This window comes from Gekko japonicus, unplaced genomic scaffold, assembly GCF_001447785.1.
Source record: "Gekko japonicus isolate JY-2015 unplaced genomic scaffold, Gekko_japonicus_V1.1 scaffold1370, whole genome shotgun sequence".
Lineage (NCBI taxonomy): Eukaryota > Metazoa > Chordata > Lepidosauria > Squamata > Gekkonidae > Gekko > Gekko japonicus.
In genome coordinates, this window is record NW_015174880.1 from 391,460 (window position 1) to 404,326 (window position 12,867).

Sequence of the window (12,867 nt, forward strand, 5' to 3'; positions counted from 1 at the left end):
GAAAGAGAGTTCTGATGCACAGAAGCTCAGTTGGAACAAATCTAGTTTATCCCCAATAGGCCACTGGACAAATGCTCAGTTTTGCTGCACCCTTTGGAACTGCAGGCAAGCAGAATATCAGAGAGTCCAAAATACTGAGTTTCAAAATTAATCAGAAAATTGAAAATATGGATGTCAGAAATGCCAGAAATATGTATTTATTGTATGGCAGAGTTACACACAGGAAGCATATAATAATATAAAATATGTAACCAAGTTGATACAACGGGCATGCAGACCAATTGGACAATCCCCCTAAATACTAATATCTAAATTTTCAATCCATTCAACATAGCTGGGGAGAGTTCAAATAGCTCTGTCATATCTCCCTGGAAAGCACAACACTCACATTTCTGTGTCAGATGGAAAGCAGTTTGATGGGCTGCACCACAATCACATTCAGGTCCTGGTATTTTGCCCCATTTAAACAGGTCTGCATAACTGCCAAAGCCTTTTCATAGTCTGTCTTCCACGCTTACGTGGCAAGACAAATCCTGTGGGTCTCTCATTAGTATTTATCAGGTTATGGATATTGGGTGGAACTGATTGCATCCATGTTCACAACCCTTCATATCATAGATCGAAACTTTGGGAATGCAGGATTTGAGCACATCTTATTGCTGGGTGTTGGGATCTTTGTCTGGATAGGCCCGCATCAGCCATGTCTTTGTGAATAGGCAACTCTCTGTTTTCAATTATCTTTCTACTAGCAGTAAAGCCCATTGTAGAAGGAATACAATGAGCATTAGAAAGATGTGATGTGTAAAGAATGCAGTGGATGGAAGTAGGTTAAGTACATATTAGCATTATGTAGTTGAAAGGCAGGAATGTGGAAGTAAAGTGTCACATACCTGATGTCACACTATAAGTGGTGTCCAAGGCCGCACAATGTGGGGCAGAAAATGCAGGGCAGAAGGGTCTGTGGAGTAATTTCTGCAATTGGGCAGTCTGCAAAGGCAGTTTATGTTGGTTGTCCCTGTCATTCAATGTGGTCGTGGTTGCAGCGTTGATCCTGTTATAGAAGATGTCTCAAGGAAAGTTGGGTGGTAAGGGTGGTTGTAAGGAAAGTCTCAGAAGGTTATTTTGGAATGATGAAGAGAACTATGGGCAGAAGAGTGTTGTGAAAGTGTTATAGTTTTCATCGTGAAAAAGCATTTATGTTGTCGGCATGTGGTAAACAAAGGTGTGCATTGTAGTGAAGTGTCTAAATGCATAGGTAGACACAAACTGTGAGTAATTTGCTGTTTGGTGAATGCCATGGAAAGGAGTCATGCTGTTTTGAGTAAATTTGTATTGTATAAAAGAGGTGTCACTCATGGAAGTGAGGAAACATTTTTTAAAGTGAAGATCAGTGGTTGGCAGAGCCCGATGTAATAAGTGTGATTGAGAGGTGTCAGGTCCAACCGACCTTGGGGTTCGCTTCAGTAGATAAGTTTGTAGCTAGCCAGAAGACAGGAAACTCTCAGCACACAGCAAATATCTTTAAAAGGCTTATTTCATTTAATTGAACAAAATCATTCAAACACTCAGGATGTATGCAGTGCAGAAATCATCCTATGAGCAGTTAGTAGTAAAACATTTGAATGTGAAGGTACGTTGGCAATTCTAAAAAGGGAAGCTGCAGCTTCTTATATGACAAGTTCTCATAGACAGTTCAGTAGTAAATCACCATAGAACAGAATCCAGTTCCATCTCCAGAGGCATCTTATCAACTCGACGTCCAAGGATACTCTGGTGCCTCCTGAAAGGTTAATCAACATCTAACGACCTGGGCTACTGCCACTCCCTTGAGATAACCAAGCCTTGCAGCTGCCAGCAATTACCCCCACCAGGCTACCTTCCTCCTCCAAGGATGGATCCTGTCAAACTCATGGCCCCCTTCCAATCACCAGGGCTTAGCAAATTATAGGCTTGTTCAGCCCTCATCCCAGGTGAATATCGTGTATAGTCATAGTGGTTTTGTGAAAGCAGGTGGAGAAGTTTCCAGCACAGGGCATGTCACATGCAATGTGAATTGCATGAATAGAGTTTGCAGGGTTAGACCAGTGTTCTGCGACTGTGTGCTAGGAGTGAATGATCATCAGTGATGTCATGTAAGGCAGAGTGGAATGCTGGAGATTGTCATGATGAGTGCGGAGAGGCATCTATTTCATAGCTCTTTGATCTTTGTCTGTGGCATTCTGATGAGTGTTTTTAACTTGTCGAGAAGTTAGATTCTGGATATAGTGTAAAAGTGGAAGGCAGGGTTGTTTTTTGTCCCCTTCTGTACAGCTTTCTCTGTGTGTACATGGATGTGATGTTTGGCTGTCCATCCTGTTAACCCTGTCTTGCAGTGTGACCTTCCTCTTAATGTGTGGGGTTATTTCCTTGTATGTTTTCTTGTTTGTTAGTGTAATGTAAGTGGTGTTGTTGTTTTTTTCCTTTGTCAGCCTGTAGCATAATTGAACAGTCACTGACACCTTGTCATCAGCTTGGTTGTAGTTGTAGACTTACCTGGTTTTGTCCCATGCAGCATATGTCTTGTTGACGGCTTGTCTCGTTGGGGTTGTCTATGAGGTTTTCTCAGTCTCAAGTATAGTCTGTGGAAAGTAAGGAGTGAGGTGATGTTAGCAAGTGAGGGTTGATGTTGTACAGGGAGTTCCTTTGTCTGAAATGTCTCCCTTCTCTACTCTGCCCAAGTGTGTGTTAATTGTTTTTCTTTTTTTGTAGACTCCCTTATTTCCTGGAGGCCAAAGTTCCCATATGTTTTCCACTGTTTGGTAGACTTACCTGGTCTTCTGGTGTGCACGGTGTGTGTTGTGACAGCTTTCTTTGTCTGCTGTGGTGTATGAGGTCCTCTGAATGTTAAGTGGAGTCTGTAGGAAAAAAAAGGATGAGGTCATGGTAGGCTGTGAGGATGCACTGGGCAAATCTGAGGTATGGGCATACCAAGCAGCTGTGGCATTTTTTTTTTTTTTGTCTAAACATCTCCCTTCTGTGCTGAGGTGGAAGTGTGTTGTAGTTTTCCCCAGTGCGCACAGTCAACTGGGCTAGACATGTGTATTTGTAGTGTGTGTTGGCTATTGCAGCATTCCCCACCCCCTGCAGAAGTTTGTGCATGCACATCTGTCTCTGCCTGTCTCCCTATGTGTCAAGGCTAAATCAAGATGACAAAATAGTTTGAAAGCATTATGCCATCAGCGGATGCCATCAGCGGAGCCAGAAGGACGTGGCTGGGACCAGCAGAAGACGCGAGTCGTGCACCCCATAGGAAGAACTATCCGGAAGGAACAGAATGCCAAAGCCAAGTGAAGCGCCGAGTGCCGAAGCCAAGAAACATCCCAACCACCACCACAAGGGTGCTGATAGGTAACCCCTACCCCATATAACTCTGTGGCCCTAGTTAGGGAAACGCGTGTGATTAGCACCAATTGTAAGCTGCTCTGAGACCCTCTGTGAAAAAGAGGATTCGAGCGGGATATAAAGTTGAAGGTTAAAATAAATAAAATCATGGTCTGAATCAGAAATGATGTTAGGTCCAAAACGTTTGATCACTGTGTGGATGTGGCCATCTATAGAAAGTGTCAGAAGTGATTAGAGCTATAATGGCCTTGGAGCATCTCCAGGAAATCATGGGTTATCTTTCTGGTCCCTATCTTTTCAGCTACAAAAGCACACTTTCCTTGCTGTATACTTTAACAGGATAATATCCATCCACCACACAAATTCTAGGAAGATAAAAGATGCTAGTTCTTGGTGATGGGACAAAAGTTACAATTGTGATGTGTTCAAAATGAGATGCTCCCCCCCTTTCTGGGAAATATCTTGTTCCTTTAAAAGCTTTAGAACAGGATCTCTTCTGGTATCGAGATACAGAGAAGGGGAAACCTTTGATGGATTTCCTGTGGTCCTGCAGCTGTGAATGGAACAGGGTACTGGCAAAAGACATGTGTAAGAGCTGATAAACCAAAATCAAGGTATGGACTTTTGTTTTTTGTAAAAGGCCCAGAACCTCAGAGGGCTGGTGTTAATTTGAAGCTTGAGGATAATATTATAGTAATTATGTAGCGCAAAGCCACCCCACTTCCTCTTGGGTTGCAAAGGCTTGAGGGAGTGGTGGGGGCGACTCACCCTGCGGGCCAACCAAGCTGCTGCCGGCTCCTGGTCCAGGCTTACCTGAAGTGGAAGCGGAATTAGTACTCCTGTTTGAGGTCCTATCAATGTGAAGTGCAGTCTGTAGAGCTGCTCAAAGAGGAGCAGGTCAGCTGACCGGATGTCCTGGTCAACAATGCCTTCTCTGTAGTGAGCTGCTGCAAGACAATGCATTTGTTATACAGAAGAAGAAGAAAAAGAGATGGGATTGTATACCCCACCCTTCACTTAGAGTCTCAGAGCAGCCCACAAACTCCTTTCCCTCCCCCTCCCCACAACAGATGTTCTGTGAGGTAGGTGGGGCTGAGAGAGCTCTTTCAAGAACTGACCTTTCAAGGACAGCTCTTGTCAGAACGACGGCTTGTCCAGGGTCATCCAGCAAGTGCAAGTGGAGGAGTGGAGAATCAAACCCGGTTCTCCCAGGTTAGGGTTGACGCATGTAACCACTATACCAAACTGGCAATTTCTGAAGGGCGTTGTGTGGCTTTGTCACCTGGCGGTACTGGCAACTATACATAAGGAGTGTTTGTTTGTTTATTTTAAAAGAGAAAATATTGGAAGTGTGTTTGTCAATCAACCTTTGAGGGCCCATTTATACTCACTCTCTGTTTCCTATTAATAAATGTGTTGGATATCAAAACCAGACAATATATGTACACAATGCAAATGAATCTCCAGAATCAATGAAAAATGGAGAGCAGAAACAACTGACAAATATTTAAATCCATATAAAAAAGAAACAATGCAAGGAACCTTAAATAAACTATTATTTTCACATAATTACTAGAGTTGCATGCGAAATTTCAGAAGTAAAATTCCAAGCAAATTTGGATGTTCCTCTGCAGAAAAGCTTTTTTGAAAAATAATAAATGACAAGGAAGAGATTTTCAGTAATATTAGCAATATTTATATCTCTGGGGTTCTGCATTCAAAAATGCTTGTTTTCACTATAGTTGCCTACTTTATTTCTACAGTTGGTTGGGTTAACATAAAAATGCAGTAAGAATTTCTCCAGTTATTTCCCCCCTTCATGCACATCAGCTGTATGTCACCATTATCATTACTATTGTTATGTGGGTCTTAGATTTCATCTGCTTCCAATTCAGCGGTGCTAATGTCATTAGTCTCTGTGTCAGAGATAATTTCATATTCTGTTAAGAAATGGAATTTGAAATGAACATAAGCAGAGAAGCTTTCAGAAACCAAGTTTTTGTCTCTTTTGAAAAGGTCAAGTAGTTGTAAATCATTGTCATAATTAAAGCAGCACAAATGCCTGATAGTGTCAATGGTCCAGAAATGCAGTGCAGTTAATGGCTCAATAATGAAGCCTACAGAGTTTTGGAGCCACAAAAAAAGGCCAAAAGCTGGAGTTATTTATCAAAATCACTGAATAAAAATTATCCTTAATCAATGGAAAAAACCCTTATTCTGACATCCTGGAAAAAGTTGGCTTGGCCAAAAAAAGAGGTTTGACCAATTTAAACAAAGAAAATTTTAAGTGCTGCAATGGACCAGTCTTACAATGCTAGTGTGGATAAGACCAAAGGATGTTCCTGTTGTCATCCTTACTATGGTTATTCTAAAACATAACATGAAAAGCTGAAGCTGAAGTTTTTAATGTCATTGATGCATTTATTATCACCTGGTATCTATATATCTAATGTCCAACAGAGGGCGCCATGTGCGGATACTTATTTCCACTAACAGGAAGCTCACTCTGCCCCAACATCTTTTCCTACATAGTGAGTATACCTCCTGTGTCTGCAGAAAAATCCAAGAAGTAAAAAAAATCCCTTCAGGGATGGCTGAATCCCCCCAAATACCTTTTGAAATGGCCTCTGCAGGGATTTAACTCCAGTCATCAACGGTGAGAGAGAGATTAGAACGTTCGGGGAGGGGGGGGAGGCTTCTAACTGGCTCTGTGAGTCAAAGGGTGGGGGAAGGGCCCTTTCCAGGCCTCTTTTGGCCTTTAAGGAGGGAGGGAGGGAGGAAGGGAGCCTTGGGGCCAGGCCTGACAAGCCTGGGGAATCCCTAGAGATTTTGTGGTGGGCTGGGTTTGGGGAAGGGAGAGGCCTCAGCTGGGTATAATGCCACAGAGTCCACCCTCCAAAGCAGCCATTTCCTCCAAGGAGACAGATCTCTGCTGTCTTGAGTTCAGTTGTAGTTCTGGGGGGGGTCCTTCAGCCCCCCCTTAGAGGTTGCCGACCCTAGGCCTGACAGCAGTTTAGGGTCACCAGTTCCCCCCCTGGCCACCGACAGGGGATTGTGGATAAGGTTGTCAGGTCCAGGCTGGGAAACTCCTGGAGATTTGCGGGTGGAGCCTGGGGAGGACAGGGGGCTCAGTGGAGTACAATGTCACAGAGTCCACCCTCCAAAGCATCCATTTTCTCCATGGGAAGTTATCTCTGTAGTCTGGAGATGAGCAGTAATTCCAGGCATCCCCAGGTCCCACCTGGAGGCTGGCATCCCTAGGCAGCACCCTCTGGTTGACTTGATACCACCTGATTTGCATGATTCAAGTAGGCCCAGCTGCTTGCTACTGTTCATCAGCAGCCACCCTATGAAAGCCAGTGTGAAGTAACAGTTAGAGCTTCAGAGTAGGTTCTGCGAGACCCAGGTTCAGATCCCCATCTTGCAGTGGAAGCTGTGTGATTTTGGACCAGTCACATACTTTCAGCCTAGCCAACCTCACAGGGTTGTTGTGCAAATAAAAAGGAGGAGAGAATAATGTAAGCTGCTTTGGTCCCCACTGTGGAGAAAGACTGTAACTTTCCTAGGTAGAGGCTGTGGGGGAGGAGTGTGGAGATGGAAAGTAAAAGAGTGTGAGAGAGGTAGGGGGAGACAGGAGAAAGCAAAGGTGTGAGGAATAGGATAACCATCCCGCAAGTTTCTTGCGGATCTCCACTTGTTTGATGTGGATATCAAACTGATATTATAGGGGGAGCTATAGTACCAGCTGGCAGCCTGAACAGAGGAATGGAAATGGTCTTAACTGATGTTGAAACAAAGGTAGCATGATTTTAAAAAACTAGGTGTTGGGATCCAGTTCCGGTCAAGACAACGGTGATACAAGACTCTGAGACTTTTAAAGTCTCCTGAGACAGGATCTAGTCAACCTATCACTCTAGAGTTTCAAGCCCTATCTAACTAAAAACTGAGTTTCCTTTTTCTCTTACTCCCCCCTTCCATCTGGCTCATCCAGCCCTTCCAGGGATCATTACTGGCTGCTAGCTCTTCTGCCCACACACCAAACAGGACCAGGGATGGGCACAAACCAATTTACAAACCAAAGTTTGTAATGGTTCATTGGTTCATGGTTCACGAACCTTGGTTTGTGCAATCACTTCTCCCACAAACAGCCCACGAACAGTACATCAGAATTCATCTATAAAATTTAGGGACCTCGCTACATGTGCCTCCAGACAGGTAATTTATGTTATATTCTGTCCCTGTCAGAAATATTATGTAGGAAGTATCACGAGAGCAATCAGAACTAGGTTGTTGTAACACCATTCTAGAATCTGTTCTGGGTGCTTGATGCATCCCTTGTTATACACTTTAGGGGGGAAGGTCATAACCCAGATTATCTTAGATACTTTGTTTTATTTAAATATTATTGCCACCAAGAGAGTTATAGGGAAGTCCACAATTTTCTGTTACAACAAGAGATGTCCTGGATCTTCAGATTGGGCACATTAGCCCCTGGTGGTTTGGATTTGGAATAGAATCTTTCTTGTTTTCTATAACAATCTTTTGATAAATGTTGGTCCATGAGTATACTTGGTGCCTGCCATAAGTATTGTATGGGAAATTTTATAATGATTATGCAATGTTGTGATATGCTGATGTATAGAACTTTAATGTATAGCTGCAACTAGAAGACTTTGTTTATTTAAGGATGCCTCTTTAATACATTGAACAGCTGCGGTACATGTATAAACCCTTATTCACTTTAATGTTAATTGATTGGCTAATGTGTCACTTTAAATTGGTGTTTGTCTTGAGCTTACTTGTGGCTTCCTCAAGCCAGACACTATGGGATACTTGCCGCCATGTGCTTGTGAATTTTTGGAGACTAGGTAAGTCCCATATGACCCTTTTGTTTGGAAACCTAGTGGACCACAGCTGTTCTAGTAATTACGTATTTTGTATTTCCATTCTTATTGTTAGTGGAAGTCCTACAAGCCTTATGAAGATTTACACCTTGATAAAGATGTCGATTTGAAGCAGCCCTGTCGTGTTTACATATTTTTGATGTCTTCATGCTCTAAGGGACTTTTTTTGGCTGTTACATATATTGTTTTTCTTCTCTATTCAGCCTAAGAGGATTGTATTGGCTTGGTCCCTTTAAGATTGTATTTCAGCAAGGTTCATTTCCCACCTGTACTTCTCATGTTCTTTAATGCAGTGATGAACTTTACTGTTTGCATGATAGTTTATACAATATCACTATAAATATTTTTGTAAAAACAGACCTTGTGTACATTCTTTAAGGTTGCTTTTTGTACTTTTCTACTGATTGAGCCATTTAAACCTAACACCCAGACATATCCACCCATCAGCTGTTAGGTTTAAATGGCTAGCAGACATTAAGCTGGTCAGTTTTGTTCCCCCCACCCCCTCCAAGCAGGAATTCACCCAAAAGTGATGAATTCACCTCTTGGACTCCACTCTTGCACAGTGCACATTTGCAAAACTCATTTAAAGGGAACATTCCCTTTAAATGGGTTTTGGAAGATCCCCCCCTTCCATTCTTCTGGTATAGGGGAGCCACCGCCAACGGAAAGGGGGGGAGAGATTCACAAACTTCACAAACCTGAACCAGTTTGCAAACTGCAGGGATGTTTGTCCCAGTTTGTGGTGTGGTTCATGGGACCTCACAAACCATGAACCAGGATGAACCCCCATTTTCCCGGTTCGTACCCATTTCTAAAAAAGACTAAAAGAGATTGTTTCTGCTGTTGTTTTTCCAGAATGGGCAGGGCTTTTGTACGTCTGTCACAGCCTATTGGTACATGTTTTGTGTAGAGATAAGTGCCCTGACCCGGTTGGCCATCCCATCTTAGTATTTGGATGGAAGACCACCATGGAGATCCAGGGTCACTATGCAGAAGCAGGCAATGTCAAACCACCTCTGAATGTCTCTTGTCTTAAAAACCCTTCAAGGTCACCGTAAGTTGGGTGCAACTTCATGACACTTTGTACCACCAATAGAAAGTGACTCATGGCAATCACTGTCGTGCTGAGGTTTGAGTCAGTCTGCCCACATGATGGAAGGAAGGGGCTTGTTCTGTACAACTGTAGCACGAACTCTGGGTGTACAACCTGGCATAACTTAGACCTGCCGCCATTTGTTTGCACGATAGAAATGCCGCACTTTGTGCAGTGAGCTGACAGGCTAAAATGAAATAGTCAAAGTTTTTCTTCATGGTGATAAAATAGCCTGGATTCTACAGACCACAGTATTCATTCCAAATGCCTAAGGGAGCTTCAGAGTTGTGTGTTTTAAAATAAAACAAAACAGCACTTTAAACATTAATAATGTTTATTACAGCATGAGCTTTGTTGAGCCAGAGCTCTTTTTTTCCCCCAGATGTAATATTTTTAAAAAAATGAAAGCCATTGTTCTGATACTTACTCAGAAAATTACAGAACAGGGAGGGCTTCCTGTGCCACATTACAATCCTATGTAAAACCAGGGGAATTTCAGAGCAGTTTCTGATGGGCATTGGAGTCTGTCCATGGCCATGGTAACTGTTTGGATTTGAACTTGGTATGTAAAAACTCACAGCTGCTAAAGTGCTTTCTGCCATACAGCTGTTAAAGACATGGGAGGAGAGCTTGTCTTGAACTTCATTGATTCTTCCTCTGGCTTGGGTGTTAGGAATACTAAGTTTTGCTCCTGCAAAAATTTGCCTGTTGTTACATGGTATCCTTGAGGAACGAAAAAATAATTGCTTGCCTGCAACTTAAAAGTTCTATGCATAGCTGGTGTCTATTGTTAATGCATCCCTGATTGATAGAATATTAATAATAGTTAATGTTCAGTTGATCTGATCCACCACTGGCAAAACCAGTCATTTTATTTTAATAACAAACTAATGGGAGATAATTGAAGTGTAGAAATAATGGAATAAACCCTTGCAACAGTAATTCCATTTACATTTTATTCTTATGTTAAATTCACTTCATCTGTTTTTATTCTTTTTCTTTCTTACATAATTGCCAATAAAGACCTTTGCTTCCAATAAAGCACATGAGTGAAGGCATTAATACATCAAATTCATGTTATTAATTGATAGCAAGGCATATCTGTACTATAATACCTAAAATGCTGAATTTGCAAAGAACCTTCTTATCTGGATGTAAATGCAGTTTTTTCCCAAAGAGGATTTGCTGGGGGAGGGGGTTCATACTTGTGTAAGTTATAGGATCAGCTAGCTATATTAAAAAATTCACTGTGCTTGCACACAATGACATGTGGTCTCATTTAACTAAGCCTAAAAAGATAAGCAGAAATGGAATACCTCAGGCACCTAGTTATAGGATAAGTTATCAGTTGGTAAGAAAAATACAAGATGCAGAAATATACTAAAATGAGTTGTTTGGCAACTGACAATTGATTTGTTAACTTGAAGTTAACACTGAAAAGGACGGTTTACTGGGAACACCTGTTATAGAAAGGACTGAACCTGGTGCTTGGACATAGATATCAAATTTCTGATTTTTAAGCTGAGAATTCCCATTCAATTTCAGATTTGCCTTGTGTGAATTAAACCCAGGATTCATCATACCATTTTCTTTTTTCTACACTGAATTTTCCTTGTAAGGTGTACATATTCTCAGTGTTTGTGCATCAATAAGTCATCAGCAGTGGAATATTATTCTGTATGCTGTTTAATGGGTCTCTGACCGTAATAAGAATGAATGAATGAATGAATGAATGAATGAATGAATGAATGAATGCAGTGGAATATTCTGAACACTTCATTGGGGAGTAACCTCCCTTAAATAGACCTGGGTAGGATTCTGAGTAAACTGTTTTAGGATGGCTTCGTTTGTCTTTTCATCCTGTATAGTCGCTAGTTTCCCCCCAGCTTTGACAAAGGGGCTTCAGAATTTCAGATTATAAAGATTCAGAATGTTTTTATTCAAGTTATATGAGGAGCCCCTTAGGATAATTAATGCTCCTGACAAATGGCAAGAATTGGAAGGAATTACTTTTTTATTAAATAAACATGTTGGCAAACATGAGGTGTCTAAGCTTCTCCCCTTTAACATATACCCTTTCACTGGCAGGAAGTTATTCTCCTTGTCCCTAAGAAGCAATAACTCCTTTTACTATTTGACTTGAATGGGAGTTCATTACCCATTCCCATTACCCAGACCTTCTGCCAAATCCTTCTCTAGTATTCGTTGTCTGTATAAGGCTGTTCTGTAGCTTTTCTGACTGAGAAACTAAAGTTCTCCCTCAGAGTGGTTTTAATATCTCTAAGAGATTGTGGTTTCTCCTCTTTGTAGAAGGACTTTCATGACTATTGCCTGTCAGAAAACACTGACTCCCAAATGTCTCTTCCCTCAGAAACCAAACCGTCTAGCTACTGATTAACAGATTAGTAAGACCTCAAGGTGAAAAACCAAATTGCAAAAGACCTAATTGAGAAAGACCCCTTTTCCCTTCAGATCAGCTGTTTTATTTTCTCTCTCAGCTGATGCTGGCCAATTAGAGAGTCATCAGAGCATCCAATCACCTAAGCTCTTCTCTCCAGGGAAGATACAAGCAGCATTTCAAAAAGCCTGCTTTTCTGTGCTGTCAATCACACCCCAACTCCACATTCCCTTGTGTGTGGGTGGCATGGCCACACCAACATCTGGCAGTGCTGATGGCCACACTTTCCCCTGATACTCGCAGCTGATATCGTGGCCTATGTCTGTGCCATGATCTCCACAAGGCAACTTGTACCAGCGAACACTGGGCATCACTGAGTCCCGAGGGTCAGTGGCTGAGGGCAAGCCCATGCAGCAAGTGGACTCGACATCTTTGTATGACAGTGTTGTTGCAGTGGTGGAGAATGGGGAGGGTGTGGGAGCCAGAGGTGAGCCGCATCCTCCAAAGCCATGTGGCACAGCCACTGGTGCCCTGGTGATACACAGGATTCCAGCCCCTTGCCTGGGCCTTTGCCCAGCTCAGCGTATTGCCCCCACCCGCTCATCCATGTGGGCAGCAATCAAGCAGGTGTGGCTGGAAGGCCACCAAGAGTGGTGGGGTCATCAAGGAATGAAATGGCTCACAGTATCTGTAATGGTGGCTGCTGGGCAACAGGAGGGGCTGCTTGTTTTTGCAAAAGACATTGGGGACAAACAGGTGGGCATCAAGAGGCTGCTGGGGAACCTCATGGAGGTGCTTTGGGGCCCCCTACAATGTCCTGACTCGGTATTCCTCTTATTCCACCTCCAATGGGATGGTGTGGAGGCACCCTCAGCAGCATGGCTGTTCTGCTGGAAGGCGCAGTGGCATGTGAGTAGATGGCAATTGTGACAGCACAGACTGCTCGTAACATCTTCCCGTTCTGAAATTTGAGTGCTCACAGATCTGTGTGGGTAGGAGGCTGGCTTGTTGTGAGTGGTATTGCTGAGGCCCATGCCACCACTGTTAGGTGCCGAGGAACTTTTAACAGGACTTGGACTCTTGAAGTT